Source organism: Eumetopias jubatus, unplaced genomic scaffold (assembly GCF_037043125.1).
Source record: "Eumetopias jubatus isolate StellerSeaLion01/CBP00866 unplaced genomic scaffold, mEumJub1_p1.0 scaffold_3, whole genome shotgun sequence".
NCBI classification, from domain to species: domain Eukaryota; kingdom Metazoa; phylum Chordata; class Mammalia; order Carnivora; family Otariidae; genus Eumetopias; species Eumetopias jubatus.
In genome coordinates, this window is record NW_028274809.1 from 106,702,167 (window position 1) to 106,719,668 (window position 17,502).

General features: G+C 38.9%; 1 protein-coding gene across 2 annotated transcripts in view; it reads left to right on the forward strand.

The window, feature by feature from the left end:
• Window positions 1–17,502, forward strand: part of CNTNAP5 (contactin associated protein family member 5) — an 855,278-nt gene that overhangs the window by 646,199 nt on the left and 191,577 nt on the right. The gene's annotated exons all lie outside the window — the stretch shown is intronic.

Here is a 17,502-nt window from a genome sequence, read left to right on the forward strand (position 1 = left end):
TGTTTATTCAAAAGCAATTTTAGCAGCTGCACTGTGGATACAGGTAATATGGAGGCATAGAACCCTGGTCAAAGCAGGGACAATGGCTGGCCCAGCCCTCCCCAGAATTGAGTTTTTAGTTGCAGTTGATCCTCAGTGTTCCACAGCCCTACACCTCACCTTCTGTTTGAAGGAGTGGAGGATCAGGGATGGCAGCTGAATTTACCTTGGTCTCCTTACACACTGTAGAAACAGAAGGAAGAATGGTGGGAGGAGCCCACAAGGGCTGGGTCCAACTAGAGTGGGCAGGTACCTCTTCCTTCCTCCGGAGAAGAGCGAGAGTTGTGCCCACGGCTGTTGCAATGGCCCAGGCCACGCTGGTACCTGATGGGGTCAGCTCAAGTGCCTTGTGGAGGGACCTTGGGTGAGACCGGCCCACGGAGTCCTTCCATGCCTTCTTTGGGCACTCCATCTTGGAGATAGTGTGTGGCTACCTCGCTGCTGTTGACTCCTGAGCCAGACAGGTTTTGAGCAGGTAGTCATGGATATCAAAGGGGGTTCTCTCTTCTTGTGCCCTCTTAGGAACAACCCGAGACTAGTCCCAAGTTGAGCAACAACTGTTCAAGAAACAAAGGAGTTTGGTGTCCCCTGACATGACTGTTGAGCAGTGTGAGCTGCTCTCCCTGCCCAAGTCCTATCACTGTATTCAGGTAGAGGAGATTGGGGTGTGGCCTTTGGTCCCAAAGAATAAGATCTTCCCTTCCTTCTTAATGGCCATCCCTACCCAACAAAGAATTGGGGGGAGGGGGTGCTGCAGAGAAAGGACTGAGGAAGAAACCTATTGTAGGTTTTATTCTTAATCATATTCTTTGCTCCTCTCTGCCCCAACACCACCACCCTATCCACCCCAAAAAAAGTGATCAGGGGTATGTCTGTATGTGTGTGCGCTTGAGTGTGTTCATTGAAATGTGTGCTTGTGTTTGTATGCTTCTTGCATACATGGCATCTTATTGAGCCAAACCCTTCTCTGGCCCTCAACTCAGGGGAGGATGAGCATGAAACAGACCCCCCCCCACCACCAAATCTGAGGGTGCTTGAGGTCCCAGCTGAGAAACTTGATTTAGGGGAGTGAAAGGCTTTGTTTTGGAGAGGTTTTTTGGGGGTTGATTCAACAGGCTGGTTAGGGTGTTTAACCCAAGCCAAAGCTTGTAAACATGAATTTTCTAAAGTGAAATAAAAAACCCTCTGCCTGCTATGGAAGGTTCTGGGGCTTGTTTGGCCTCCACTGTGGCCTGCCCTGACCTGTAGAGGGGAGTAATCATGGAATAATCATGGAGGCTTGGTGAACCTGACCACGCTGTCAGTGGGGATCTAAGATGGCAGCTCCAGGCAGTGTAACTTCATTTCCTAGAGGTAGGAACAGCAGCAGAAAGCTCCTGGCTGTTAGGTGTGCGGGAGGGGGGTGGGGGACTCTATACCTCTGAAATGTGAGGATTTCAGGGAAAGAAAGGTGTGGTACCCTTCAGACTTGCCCTGATGGCTCCTGAGGTCCTTTGGCAGAGACATTGGGCAGTGTTTGCTGCCTGTGCTCCTGTGGCTTTATGCTGGCACCTGCAATTGCTACGGCCCAAGGCCTAGACCTCAGTCCCTGAAGCTGCCCTGTGGTCCCCACAAGCTGGGTATCCCATGTGTGAGTGAGCCCCTTGCCTGTTAGAGACCTCTGCTGGGGCTGGAATTTATCATTCACCTCTGGGAATATATTCCTGGAAGGAAGCTACATTTAGAAAACTTTTCCCATGAGCACTTTTGAAAATAGAGGCTTCATTCCCTGCCACTTGCAGCCAATCTGTTTAGGGTCGGAGTGTGTGTGGAGAGAATCCCGAGTGACCTATGCCCCTATGTGTGCGGATGTGTGCTTAGGTCACAGTGTGCCGTGGCCCCCCCACAGCCTCAGCCTCCTGCCGGGGTGGGAGGGAGAGGGAATTTGTGAGCAGATGTGGAAAGAGCCATATCAGAAACACCCCTGCCAAGGATTGGGTGTGGAGGCAACTCAGGAGCAGGTAGGTGGTTAGTTCAGTTGTCCAGGTGCTGAGGTTCTGGGGCCAAGGATGTGTGAGGAGAGAGGAGCAAAGAGGTGAAAGGAGTGATTCAGCCTCCCAGAGGGCCCAGAAGCCCCACTTACACCCCAGGGAAACCACAGACAAAGAGCGCTGCAGAGGCTTCTGGGCCCAATGCCCCAGCCCTCCTCAGCTAGTGGGGTCTAGCACTGGACAGATGCCTCAGGTGCCTTTGGAGTGAAGGGAAAGGGAGCTAGGGCAGGCTCTCAGAGACCAGGATGTGGAATTTGGGGACCTGGGAAAGAGTAGCATCAGTTCTGGGGGGCCCTTGTACCGGGCCCTACCAACCCTGCCCTTCTCTGCACCCCAACTCTTCTCCATCCACTCCCCCAACAGCCTCTTTCATCACATAGCTACTGATTGTGCCCTATGGCTTGACATTGGAGGGTTAAATAAGATGTGGGGGGTCCCGCCACAACTTCCAACCCTCTCCCCAGATGCTTTTTGCCTCTGCTGCAGTCCTGGGGCTTTTATCTTAACAATCCCTCCCAACTCTTCCTCTCTGCCCTCTCCCTCCCTCTCTCTCTTTTTTTTTAATATATTTATTTTGCTATTGGGGGAGGGGAATATCAAATGAACAAGATCACTTTTAAATGGTAGTTTTTATAAGATGTTATAAACTTGTATCTTTTTACCATTAAAGTGCAGTGTATGTTCCTGCATGATATATTTAGGATATTTAAATAAAAAGAAAATGGGGCTTTTCTAAAAAAAAAAAAAAAAAAAATCTCAGGAATATTGCTCCTTCTCCAGAACAGTTTAACAGTGATAACCCTTTGGCATAGTTTAGTAATCAGTAATGGATCACCAGAATGAATGCTGTCAGATATCGGTTGATCCCTGCAGGGGGAAGGGGTAAAGAAAGATGTCACAGGTGATATGAGTTAGAGAGAAGACTTTGATGTACAATTATTGATGAGAGCCCGGTACATGAGAGTTGGTACAAAGAAAAATCAATACCTTTTTTTGTTCCAGATCCTTCTCTCTTTCCCTTTCTTGCTAATGTTGGAAGAGAAAGTATGAACACAGAGTAAGAGAAATTAAGTCAATATATTTCCTAATTATGTGCAGGTGATGGGATTTAAGTTGCTTTAAGTATGTTTTCTGATATTACCAAAGGGAATCCAAGAATGAACTATTCAAAAGCTAGGACAATAAGCTGTGATGGTCTCTGGGGAATGTCCAATCTGATCAATAGGCCCTTTCTTGGTTTAGCTTCTTTTGCTAGCTCTCAGCCTTTCCTTGTTATTCCCCAAAGGGGTAATCCCTCTGTTCTTTTGAAATGAGATAGATATTTTTTTTTTCTATGACACATGAATCTTTTCTGGTGAATTCTGGAATTCTTCACAGACAGATCTAAAGTATGGAAAGAAGGCAGTATGCCATAGTGGCAAGAACATGAGTTTTGGAGATCCATAATTCCAGGTTCGAATCCAGGCTTCACCAATCATTTGCTGTGTGTATCTGGGCAACAAATTTTAACCTTTCTGTGCATCACTTTTCTATATAGTATGGACAAAAGTGGAAACATAGTTGACACATAATATATGCTTTTTTTGTTCTTTTTATAATGCAAATGCATTATTTTACTATGTTCAGAGATGATCTCATTCAGTATTCAAAATAAAAATCCCAGGAATATCACCGCTTCCCCAGAACAGTTTAACAGTGATAACCATTTGTTGAGAACATAATGCATCCAAGATATTGTGCCAAGCTCTGAAATTACAAAGATGAATATCATAAGTGATCAAAAAAAAACTCTTTAATATGAGGAATTAAATATTTTAACTGTTACATCTACTGGGATTTAGGATTAGACCACATTTTATCCAGTATTTTCTGAAATAAGAATGTAAACAACTGGGGCACATGGGTGGCTCAGTTGGTTAAGCATCTTCAGCTCAGATCATGATCCTGGAGTCCCAGAATCTAGTCCTGCATAGGGCTTCCTGCTCAGCATAGTCTGCTTTTCCCTCTGCCTCTGCCCTTCCCCCCCCAGTTGTGCTCTCTCATTCCCTCTCTCTCTCTCAAATAAATAATATAAATAGATATTATTATTATTTATTTGAGAGAGAGAACGACTGAGAGAGAGAGAGAGAGAGAGAGAGAGAGAGCATGAGCAGGGGGAGGGGCAGAGGCAGAGGGAGAAGCAAACTCCATGCTGAGCCAAGGATCACAACCTGAGCCAAAGGCAGATGCTTAACCAACAGAGCCACCCAGGTGACTCAAATAAATAATACCTAAAAAAGTGTAAACGACTGACATCCATCAAGTGTTGACTGAGTGCCTAATTCTAAGCACTTTACATACATTAGTTTATTTCTGAGTTCCCTGTGGAGTCCATGATTGTGGCATAAGTATGCCATAGTGGGCTGTACTTTTGCTACTGAGAATCAGGTCCCTATTGCCGTATCAATGGCTAAGGCCAATCTATTTTCAATAGAATAAAACCACCCTTTCATTCTAGGTATTTTTAAAGATTTGAATTTAACATTTCATTTCATTTTATTTATTTATTTACTTATTTTTAAAGATTTTATATATTTATTTGTCAGAAAGAGAGTGAGAGAGTGAGCAAGCGCAAGCAAGGGGATTGGCAGACAGAGGGAGAAGCAGGCTCCTAACTGAGCAAGGACCTCGATTTGGGACTCAATTCCAGGACCCTGGGATCATGATCTGAGCCAAAATGCAGACACTAAACCGACTGAGCCACCCAAGCATCACAAAAATGGAATTTTTATAATCACCTGTGTACAGACTTATTTGCTCTTTCTGTTCTTTCTCAGCAGTGGTTTCATTGCTGAGTTCGTACACTCTGCAGTCTCCCCTTTTAACCTCAAAAAACCCTGACTTTCCCTCTTCAGTGAACTCTTTAGTGAATTTGTTTCCAAAAGTGTATTGCCTGGCCTAGCAAATAGAGTTAGCATTGTAATTTTCTTAAAGATTTTATTTATTTATGTCTTTGAGAGAGAGAGAGAGAGAGAGAGCATCAGTGGGGAGGGGCAAAGGGAGAGGAAGAAGGAGACTCCCCACTGAGCAGGGAGCCCGACGTGGGGCTCCATTCCAAGACCCTGAGATCATGACCTGAGCCAAAGGCAGCTACTTAACCAAATGAGCCACTCAGGCATCCCAGCATTATAATTTTTTTAAACTTTTGTTTTATCTTTATACTCTAGTAGTTTTGTTTTATTCTTTGATGAGACATTAAGTGCAAAAATAATTTGTCTGCAGACATTAGCTTGTAAGTGGCAGGGCTGGGATTTGATCCCAAACAGTCTGGCTCTAGAATGCATAATCCTGGTATCTTACTATGCTTGCTTGCATATGGTCAAACATTAAATGCCAAGTTATTTTTTCATAGGAAAATGCCAAGTACTCCAACACAGTTTGGAATGAACTCATAATGGTATGCTTTGGTAGAAACATTGGTAAAGACCTTAATATATAAAAGATATGAGTCATTCACCATAATGCACATAAATCATACATAGACAATTTTTTTGGTGTCCATGGTAATGTTTAACAACAAGTTCTCTGGTAAAAATGTTTGTGTGTGTGTATACATGTTTATTATAAATTTACTTATATAAAGGATGCCTAGCTTACAATTTATAAATGATAATAAAAATATGTATTACTCCTATTATAAAATTCCATGTTGACATCTGATCATCTGATTCTCACAGAATGATTTTGTTGATTTTTGCCAAATTCTGATATTTATGGTCATCCTATGGTTATAGTTGATGAAAGAGTATAGGTCTAACATGAATATTGTTAATATTTTCATATATATTGAGTAAGACAAAAGTGAAATAATAAAGGCAGATGTTGAAACTTCACTTGTTAATGACACGAGCAACTTCTTTGGTGAATCAGATAATACTTTTCAAATACTAGTAACATATTTCCTCAAATTTTTGTGTCATTTAAATGTAATAGATGCAATATAACACACTAAGTTTTATCTGTATTATTGCATTTTCTACAACACTTTCTGAAGTCTAGACAATCAATTAAACAGTAAATCAAGCACTGATTTATAGTGTTTGCTAGTTTTCATGGTGTGAACATGCTCACTATGGCTGATTTCATACTACCAACACAGCATCACTGAAAGTGGAGCTGGGAAGACATTCACAAAAAGCCACAAGAACATTGATAGTTTCAATGAAATGAATGAAAAATAATCATCCTTAAGTATTCTTTGTTTTTAATTTAATCATTAATTGTAAGGCTATATACTTGATTTTCTAATACTGAGTAAGTTTCACAGCTAGCTCATGAAGTTTCTGAATATTTACCAGTGCACTCTCTTGAGCCAACATAAGCTGACCGCAGAACATCTCTGGGTATCTCTGCAGAATCTGGATACAGGAAAAATATAATCTCAATTTTGACTTAGACTTTATTTTTTAAATTTATTTTATTATTTTTTAAATTTTATTATGTTCTGTTTGTCACCATACAATACATCATTAGTTTTTGATGTAGTGTTCCATGATTCATTGTTTTCATATAACACCCAGTGCTCCATGCAGTACATGCCCTCCTTAATATCCATCACCAGGCTAACCCATCCCCCCACCCCCCTCCCCTCTAAAACCCTGTTTGTTTCTCAGAGTCCATAGTCTCTCATGGTTCATCTCTCCCTCTGATTCCCCCCTTCATTTTTCCCTTCCTTCTCCTAATGTCCTCTGTGCTATTCCTTATGTTCCACAAATAAGTGAAACCATATGATAACTGACTTTCTGATGGTTACCAGAGGGGAGGTACGCCTGAAACTAATATTACACTCTATGTTAAATAACTGGAACTTAAATAAAAACTAAAAAAAGAATTGAAGAATATCACTTATTCATTTAAGATGCTTCAAAAGTCAGCAAGTCAGCCTGAGCTATGGTTGTCTTCATGAGTTCATTGATTTATGGATAAAGGAAATATTTCAGGGATTTTTTAAGTGAACTCAACATCCTCGTTCCCTTTCAAGAACACAAACTCAATAATTTAAACCAGAACAGAGTACCTTGAGAGAGGTTAGGCAGAGCTAACTGACTATGGTTCTGAGGAAATAATTAGCTGTTTGCTGGTCCTTTAAAGACAACTTTTTACTGAGAGGCAGAAGGAAAAAAATAAAATAAAAAGTTTCAGGCGTACAATATAGTGATTCAACGCTTCTATACAACACCTGGTGCTCATCGTAAGTGCACCCCTTAATCTCCATCACCTATTTTCCACATCCTCCACCCACCTACCCTCTGGTAACCATCAGTTTGTTCTCTCTGTAGTTAAGAGTCTGTTTCTTGGTTTTCCTCTCTCTTTGTTTCCCCTATGATCATTTATTTCTTAAATTCCACGTATGAGTAAAATCATTATAAAATCATACAGAAAATTTTCACTGCTGTAAAAATCCTCTGTGCTCTACATATTCATCCCTCCCCAGCCCCTAACCCCTGGCAACCACTGGTCTTTTTTAAAGATCAGCATAGTTTTGCCTTTTCTAGAATGTCATATAGTTGGACTCGTATAGTAGGCAGCTTTTTCAGATTGGCTTCTTTCACTTAGTAATATGCACTTGAGGTTCCTCCATGTCTTATTATGATAGCACACTTCTTTTTAGTGCTGAATGATATTCCATTGTCTGGCTGTACCACCATTTATTTATCCATTCACCAACTGAAGGACATCTTGATTGCTTCCAAGCTTTGGCAGTGAATATGTAACTTTTTAAATAGTTATACTTTTTAGAATAATTTTAGATTTTCAGAAAAGTTGAGAAGATTAAAACAGAGTTTCTATATACCTTGTACCTAGTAGTATGATAATTTGTGTTTTTTTAAGATTTTATTTATTTATTTGAGAGAGAGAGAGAGCACATGGGCTGGGGGGAGGGGAGGGAGAGAGAGAAGCAGACTCCCCGCTGAGCACGGAGCCCAACACCACTGGGCTCATCACAGGACCTTGAGATCATGACCTGAGCAGAAGGTAGTTTCTTAACTGACTGAGCCACACAGGGGCCCCAGTATGATAATGTGTTTTAATTGATGAACCCATATTAATACATTATTATTAACAAAAGTCCATGCTTTATTTAGATTACCTTAGTTTCACCTACTATCTTTTTCTATTTCAGGATCCCATCCAGCATACCACATTACATTTACTTGTCATGTCTCCTTAGGTACCTCTTGTCTGTGACAATTTCTCAGACTTCCCTTAGTTTTGATGACCTTGACAGTTTTGAGGAGCACTGGTCAGGTGTTTTGCAGGATGATGCCCTGATTTTAAATCCAATGTTATCTCTCCATTTATTCAATACTAACTTTTTTTTAAATGACAATTTCAACAAGGCTTATCTTAAGTGAGCAATGTTAATGAATGATTTGATGGAAAAGCCCTCTCTTAATTAAAAAGGAGAAGGAGGAGGAGGAGAAGAAAAAGAAAAGAAAAGAAAAGAAAAGAAAAGAAAAGAAAAGAAAAGAAAAGAAAAGAAAAGAAAAGAAAAGAAAAGAAAAAAGAAAAGAAAAGAAAAGAAAAGAAAAGAAAAGGAAAGAAGAAGAAGAAGAAGAAGAAGAAGAAGAAGAAGAAGAAGAAGAAGGAGAAGGAGAAGAAGAAGAAAAGGAAAAAGAAAAGAGAAAAAGAAAGAGAAAAAGAAGGGGGTGGGGAAACCATCTACCTTCAAAACCCTGGCATAAGTCCTGAGCATCCTCCAACAGATATTCCTTCATCTGGCATGTTCTCTGGAGTGCAGATACCTCCCAAGCTGAGGCAGCAAATTAGCCCTCTGTCATCTGTTAATAACCTAGCATGATTGCTTTGTTATATTTTTAATGCTCCCTACTACATACCTGATATTGTTCTATACACTTGTGTTAAGCATTGCAACAATACAATGCAGAAGGTTCAATTAATATCTTCCTTTTACCTAAGGAAACCAAAGCATATAGCATGCACCAAGATCCAGAGGAGAGACAGAGAGTGGATTCTTGGAAAACTAAAAAGTATTTCAGTGCACATGAAGCCTGGGGAAGAATGAGTGATAAATGGTGGGGCTAGCAAGATGATCAGGCACTGCATTCTAGGGACCATTTCTGGTCATGCTAAAGCCATCAAATTTTCCCCAAGGAAACAGATAATAATGAAAGGGTTGTAAAAAGGAGCATGACATGCTCTGATTTATTTTGTTAGGTAATCACTTTTCCTCCAGTGCACAGAATGGGTTTGAGATGGGCCAGACTAGAACAGGAAGGCTGTTATCTAATACGCGTGAGAGAGATGGTGGTCTACATGAAGGCAGGGCAATGGGGACATTCTTGTTTTTGGAAATTTTGCTTTGGGCAGGCCTCACTCACCCTCATTTTCTACAGATACTCCTAGAGTTGCAACTGGAAAATTCATAGATTTAATAATCCTAAAAACATTATATATGTGAATGTGTGTGTGTGTGTGTGTGTGTGTGTGTGTGTGTGTGTGTGTGTCCATCATGGAGTATTTGACTGATTGCAAATATGAATCATTTTTCATAAACTTTGGAAAACATAAATAGGATCTTTTTGTATTCTCTTCATTTCAAATTGAATCCAAATCTGAGCTGGTGTGACAAGAAATGTAGTCGTGGTGATTTTTGGGTAATGCTATCTGGGCAAGAGGAATTAGGGAAGCTCATACAGTATTCCATAATGGAGGAAGGGCTTCTAAGCTTCTGTTTATCATGGTCACCACTAATATTCTCATTGTGCAAATGAGTGCTTCCATTGCTAACTCCTTGGTGACATGGGCCAGAAACTTTGTCTTTGCTAGAAATGTTGAGGCCCAGAGTCCAGCCATCCTCAATAAACCAGGAGCTTTTCTCTCTGAAAACTTCTTGCTCCCAGCCAATCTCAGTCTTTCTGAGAGACTCACTTTGTCTTTTTCCCATGGACAAACATCTTCTCTCTTTCTCCCACTGTTTCTGCCTCTATCCCTCACAAGGAGGTGCAGCATGTGTCCCATGGAACATTCTATGATGGTGGAAGTATTCTATTCTACACTGTCCAACATTGTAGCTACTGGCCCCATGTGGCTACTGATCACTTAAAATATGTCTAGTGCCAATTAGAGACTGAATATTTAATTTTAATTAATTTAAATTGAAGTTTAAATAGCCTCCCATGGCTGTTAGCTACAATATTGGACAGTATAAAACAGAGAAAAGCTAGTAAGACAGTTGTTCTAAGCAGCTTTCACTTTCCTTGAGATGCAAATCACCCCCAAGACTGGGAACACAGAGACATGGTCACCTTCTTAGAACAGGAAGGGAAAAATACTGTTTGCTATCTCAATAAATCATCCTGACACAGATATATTCTCTTCAATCCTTACATGGTTTGGATGTAGTACCTACCTACAGGTTGGGGGAGGAGCTCAAACTAATAATTGAAGCACCATTGGGAAGCTTTTCCAAGTCCTGTGCTACACGCTCAGCACACCAACTGGAAGCCTGGCTAGAATGACACAGAGCTTCAGGACATTCAAAGGTGGGCCAGGTCAGCTTTAGCATCACTTCTGTCCACAGAGTTAAGTGAACAGGCTGTTCTATGAAATGAGATTCCTCAGGTTCCCATAACACATGCCAGATGTGCCTGCCACCTAGCCTCCCTTGCTCACTCACCAAACCCTCTCTGTGGCATCTCTCACTGCTCCTCGAAACACTTGCTTACAAAGCATAAACACCACTGCCCAGTGGTTTGCAAGCCCATAAGATTAGCTGATTGAGATGACCAAGGCCCAGCAGCTTTCACTGTGGTCATGCCAATAAAGTCACTTCCAGGCTTTTTATACACTCTTCCCAATTTTAGATTCCTATGTTTGATTTGTTTTCTTTTTCATTCTTTCTTTCTTACTATTGAGATATAATTTGATACATAAAACTCGCTATTTTAAAGTATACAATCTTTAGGGTTTTCACAAGGTGGCGTAACTATAATCAGTCTCATCCCAGAGCAACCTGACTGAGACCCCATACTCATTAGTTTCTCTCCATTCCTCTTTCCTCCCAGCCCATTTTAACCATTAATCTACTATCTTTATGGATTCATCTTACTGGATATTTCATATAAATAATAACATGGGGTATGCTGCCTTTTGTTTCTGGCTTCTTTCACTTTTTGTAATTTAATTTCATGTTTCATCCCTGTTGGAGCATGTATCAATATGTCATTCTTTTGTAAGACCAAATAATATTCCACTGTATGGACATGCAACTTTTCATTTATCCATTCAACACTTAATGAGCATTTGGGTTATTTCTACTTTGGGGCTATTGTGAATAATGCTGCTATGAAGATGATATATTTTGCATGAACATAAGTTTTCATTTCTCTTAGACGTATATCTAGAAGTGAAATGGCTGGATCATATGGTAATTCTATGTTTCAGTTTAAGGAATCACCAAACTATTTTCCTCAGGTGCTGCACCATTTTACATTTTTTATCAGCAGTGTTTGATAATTTTTCCACATTCTTGCCAATGCTTGTTAGTGTTTATCTATTTTATTATAGCCCTCCTAGTCAGTGAACTGGTATCTCATTGTGGTTTTGATTTGCATTTTCCTAATGACCAGGGATGTTAAACATCTTTTCATGGGAAAGGATTTGCTGTGTGTGTGTGTGTTTAAATTGGATTATTTTCTTTGCAGTTTTCTTTGTTGAGTTACTTATAGGAGTTCTTATATTCTGCTCATTAGACCCTTGTCAGATATATGATTTGAAGGTTTTTTTTCATTTTTTGAGTTGTCTTTTCATATTGTTTTATGATTAATTCAAGGAGAGCTTCTATTGTAAACTTTTCAAATATACATACATATAAACATTTCAAAATTGTATAGTGGACATTCATACCTATTACTCTGATTCTACAATTAATATTCTGCTCTTTTTTGCTTTATCACCTGTCTTTAATCTGCTGATATTACTTTAATTTTTCCTTCAGTCTTTCTGGACATCCTTGGTGCAAACCGTCTACTTCTTAAACTTTAATACTTCTTTTGCTCAACATCTACCAAAGCATTAAGCCATTCAAGACCAGGGTCAAGAGAACAATAGTAACAACAATAAAACCAAATTGTTCTGCTCAAAAATAAGGACATTTACTTTGAAGATTTAAATGTAAAGGGTCCTATCAGTTGTTTTAAGAATTCCATTGAGTGGGAGCACTTCCATCCTTCAGATCATTTGGGATTCAGAAGTATGATGCCCTCCTGCATCATAATGCATAATGATGAGGGTCTATTAGCGATTCCTTCTCCTTTGTTAGTGAAGGACTTCCCAGGGATAAAGGACTGATAACACCGCCCTTAACTTTGTGTGTACTCCAACAACTAAGGAGATCGCTTAAGGATGTGGACTTTTTTTAAAGGTCTTTGTGAGTGGGAAGTTATTTCCTCTAGTGCCTTTATGTCCCTGAATTTAATAGGGCCAATTCCATGGCTGTTGAGTTTACCTGCTTTATTTGCTCTAAAGAGAAATTTCAGCAGAATTTCAGAAGGGGCTGGAGAATTGCATGTCAAGCAACGCCTGCCCTATACAGTTTTGCACAGCACCGGGGAAAGAGAACTGAGATGAAATTTCCCATTATGTAAAATCAGCTATTAAGAAGATGCAAGTGATTGGCAAAGGAATGGAATGCAGTGTTAAGGAGAGTTGGCGGCAAAGTTAAAAGATTTATTTGCCCCTTTCCCCGTTCTCTTTTTCTGATCCTGTCATTTACTTCAGAGGCTATCTAAAAGCACTATTTTAAAACCAATCTGAATTTTTGAGCATTACCATCTGATGTGCTTATTTCAACATATGAACATGAGCAGATGTTTACATTATAATGTTAAATGTGCTAGCTGTGCTTATATCAGAATAAGCATCTATGCATTCTATTTAAAAGTAAAACAAAGTTTTTAAACCTCTTTGCTCTCAAACATCTGAATAAATGACACTTTCCTTCCTTTCTTCTTTTCTCTTCTCTCTTAAAAAAAAAAAAACAAGATTTCTTGGAATGATATGTGCCATTTTTGGATGTATCACAGATCAGTGCCTGATGGTGTCAGCCAGTCAATGGCGTGCTTTCATTGTGCACAGGACAAAATCAAGTTTAAGAAATTTGTCCCAGATATTTAGGCTTGAGTGTTTAAGATTTCATCCACAGCTGTGAAAGGCTGGTTATATTGCTGTAGGCAAAAGCCCATGAATTGTGATAGCTGTCACCCATTTGAATAGTCTTGTCGATCAGGCTTGCTTTTTTTTTTTTTTTAACCCTGCTGTGGGCACAAACCAGAAGAGCAAGGATTATCCCTATTATATTGCTGTAGTTCTGTATTCTTTATTAAGATATAAAATGAAGGATTTCAATTTCCATTCTAAGAAATGCTGGAAGGTAACTTGATTCACAGGAACAGAATAGGTGACCTGGATCTAACTCAGTGGTTATAAGTGTAGGTATTCCCCCAGGGCGCTAAATAAGGGGCTTCTCTACCTGGAAAAGCAGAAGATCTGCACTGAAAAGATCATTAATGCCTACGTGAAGTTTTTTTTTAATATCTTTTTTCCTGATTTTCCCAAAGTATTAAACAATCATAACAAAGGAGTGTTTGGGCATCAAGTGTGAAACTCATTATATCATTATTCCAGGAATATGCCAGAGGCTGTATCTGTTTTAAGCCTATCTATTTGAAAGATAAATATAATATATACAGTCCTTAAATGTTTTTATGCGGAATGTTTTTTATGTCATAGGGAAGTAATTTTAAAGTATACTTAATTGGTAGCACAGTGTACCTCGTAAGAGATTTAATGTTTAATGTTTTCTCAAACATTTTAGAAAATATTTGAGTGTAAACAAGAAAAAAAGTCAGGAGGAAAAATACCAGATTGTTTACAGTTGTCTTCTGATTATGGTGTTCTTTGCGGTGGCTACAAATACCTACATGATCTGGCTGCTTCTCTCCCTGTCCTGACTCCAACACCTAGAATCTCCTTCTCACTTGCCCTCACTTCCCAGTTAAACCAGCATGCTTGTTATTCTTTCAGCTCTTGGCTTACATCTTTGTGTCAGTTGGTCCTACTGCTTGGAACTTTCTCCCTGTGTGCAACTGCTTAGTGGTCCTCTCACTTCCTTCAAGTTTGAATCAAAAACTGCTTTGCTGTGGAATGAATATTCATATCCCCCCAAATTCTTGTTGAACCCTTTCTGATGTGATGATATTTGGAGGTGGGGCCTTCTGGAGGTGATTAGGTCATGAGGGTGGAGCCCTCATGAATTAGAGATTAGTACCCTTACAGAAAGAGACAGGAGAGAGACCATCTCTTTCTTGTCCATGCGAGGACACAGCTAGACACCCGTCTGCTGGCTTCTTGGTCTTAGATTCCAGCCTCCAGATCTATGAGAAACGTGTGTGTTTAAGCTGCCCACTCCATGGTATTTTTGTTATAGCAGCATGAACTTAGTTAAACATACTTTTTTCTAAAAGGTCTATCCTCTTAGAGATCCTTCTATTTAGTACGGCCCCTGCTTTTCCTTCTCTTCATATGTAATTCCTGTGTCTTCTACTTTCAATTTTTTTAGTACTTTCCACTTAATTTTATACTATGCAATTATATTATGCAATATATGGTTACACACACACACACACACACATATATATACATATGTATGTATATATATATATAATAGAGTGGTGTGTGTATGTATGTGTATGTGTGTATGTGTGTGGTGGGGGGGTAACTTCCCTTTCCAGAATCTAAATTTCATTAGAACAGGTTATGTTTGTTTTTTTTTTTTAAATCTAGTGATATATCTCATGTGCTTAGAATAGTGTCTGGTAAGCGCTTTCTAAATATTTGGTAAATGAAATGGGGTTGGCATTATGTATAATTTGTAATAAGAATAGAGTAATACAGTTTGATAAAATGATGGTTCTTTAGAAATGGAAAAGATATACTGCATAATAAAAAATAACATAAAAATCAAAGTAAAGTTTCAAGATGTTCAAATGCCTAGAAACAGACTTTGTAATTAGTAAGGTAACTATTAATAAAACATGTTTTACTGCCTTGTCACCTTTCATAATATCTTTAGTTTGAAATGGATTTTCAGTGTGGCTCTTCCCCTCCAGGTTGCTGGATTTCCCAGGTGAAGGGGAAATCTGACAGATCATTCTGCCCAGGTGCTGTCCTTCCCACCTGCACAACAGGTGGTGGGCCCAGAAGACAGTAATGAGTCTTTGTAGGTTTGGCCTTGAAACTTGAGAATTATGAAGTGCGGTAGCTCCGATCCTCGGTTACTTCTCCATATCATACGAGATTTCATCGCTGGTGACAGACTTGGCAAAACATCAAGTATCCCCTTACCAAATGTTAGAGATAATTGGTTTTGTGTGACTTGGGGCCAATGTCCATCAGTTTAGAAAGAAAAGAAAAGATTAAAGTTCCATGTGGTTTTGACTCTTTCGTTCCTCTTAGCCACAACTGAAACCCAATGCTACTTGATAATTTCTTGATAATTTCATTTTGGGAGAATTTACATTTGCATGAGAATCTGATAATATGTGTGTTTCCTTCAAAGTATTGTTTGTTAGTCCATTGTTCATTTGTCATGAGTGTTATGGCCTTTCAAGTATCCTAGGGCAAAAGAAAAAACTTACCATTTAGTGACATTGAGGAGAGAGGTTTATAGTCCTTGTGCAATAGAGATTCCGAGAGGTGACCTGGTGATGGGGATGAGAATAAAGAGGTGGGGGAAAGGTATTTGATCCCTCCAAAAATCTCCATCAAAATCTGAAATAAAGTTTCACTTTTGACTGGGAAAAATGACATTTTTAAGTAAGTCGGAATAAAAATACTCCTAGAAATAGTTGCTCATTTATTGAGCTGCATTACACATTGTATATTATCTAAATAAATTCAGGGTGCAATAAATGTAAATAAAGTTTGAAGAAGAAAATCACCTACTCCATTACTGCTATCTCTCAGCCATTTAGGATACCGATAATCCAAATAAATAATCACCATTAGATCATGGCCAGGAATTGCTAGCACATTCAGGGATGGGGAAGGAAACAAAGATGGAAGCACCAGATTTCATTTCAGTTCTGCAGTGACTCAGCCCATGACACTGAAGAAGCCGAACACCTCTCTGTCTCATTTTCTATTGCTATAAAAGGAGCATCTCTTCCTTTAGCTTTCCCAAAAGATCAAGGTTTTCATAAAACAGTTACCTAAAAATTTAATTATAAAAGTCTTTGTCATCAGCCTCTAGTATTGTAAATTTCCTTTCTGTGCAAGCAAGATTATATAAAATTATGATCCTAACTTGGATATCTTAAAGTGTAAGTGAGGATGGATAGCTTTTCATATACTAGTCAATGTTCGCAGGATAAAATTCAAAATAAAAATTGTATCCATAATGATGTAAATAGAAACTACTCATTTGTGTAAAGGAGATTCATATGTCAAGTAACTAGTTGGACCCATGTGGTGTTCTGGTGGTTGTTGTTATCGTTTGTTAAATCATCTGAGTATTTACAATTGAGCTTATAGTGTTCTTTGAGTTTATAATTAATAAATTGAAAACCAAGTGGACTTTCTTTTTCATGTCTGTTAATGTATGATCTAGACTTCAACTCAGTCAAAATGAAGATTTTTCTTTTTTTCCTTTTATTTTTATTCCAGTATAATTAATATACAGTGTTATGTTAGTTTCAGGTGTACGATCCAGTGATTCAGCAATTCTATACATTTCTCCATGCTCATAAGTGTACTCTTAATCCCCATCACCTATTTCACCCATCCTCCCACCCCTCTGATAACCATCTGTTATCTATAGTCTGTTTTTTTGCTTGTCTCAGTTTTTCTTTGTTCATTTATTTTGTTTCTTAAATTTCACACATGCATGAAATCATATGGTATTTGTCTTTCTCTGAGTGACATTTCACTTAGCATTATAGCCTCTATCCAAACATGTTGTTGCAAATGGTAATATTTCACTCATTTCTTTTAGGGATGAGCAATATTCCATTGTGTGTTTGTGTGTTTGTGTGTGTACAACATCTTCTTTATCCATGCATCTATTGATGGATACTTAGGTTGCTTTCATAATTTGGCTATTTTAAATAATGTTGCAATAAACGTAGGGGTACATATATCTTTATGAATTAGTTTTTTTCATACTCTTTGAATAAATACCCAATAGTAGAATTACTGGATTATATGGTAGTTTTTTTTTTTTATTTCAAAATGAACAGGATTTAATGAAGGCATTGTTTACTGAGGTGACAGCAGGAATGGGGATACATTCACAAAGTGAAGGCACCTAGACACTAACCAAAGCAGGAGTCATCACTACCCCTGCAGTTGAAGAGGAAAGTAGTGGAAGAGG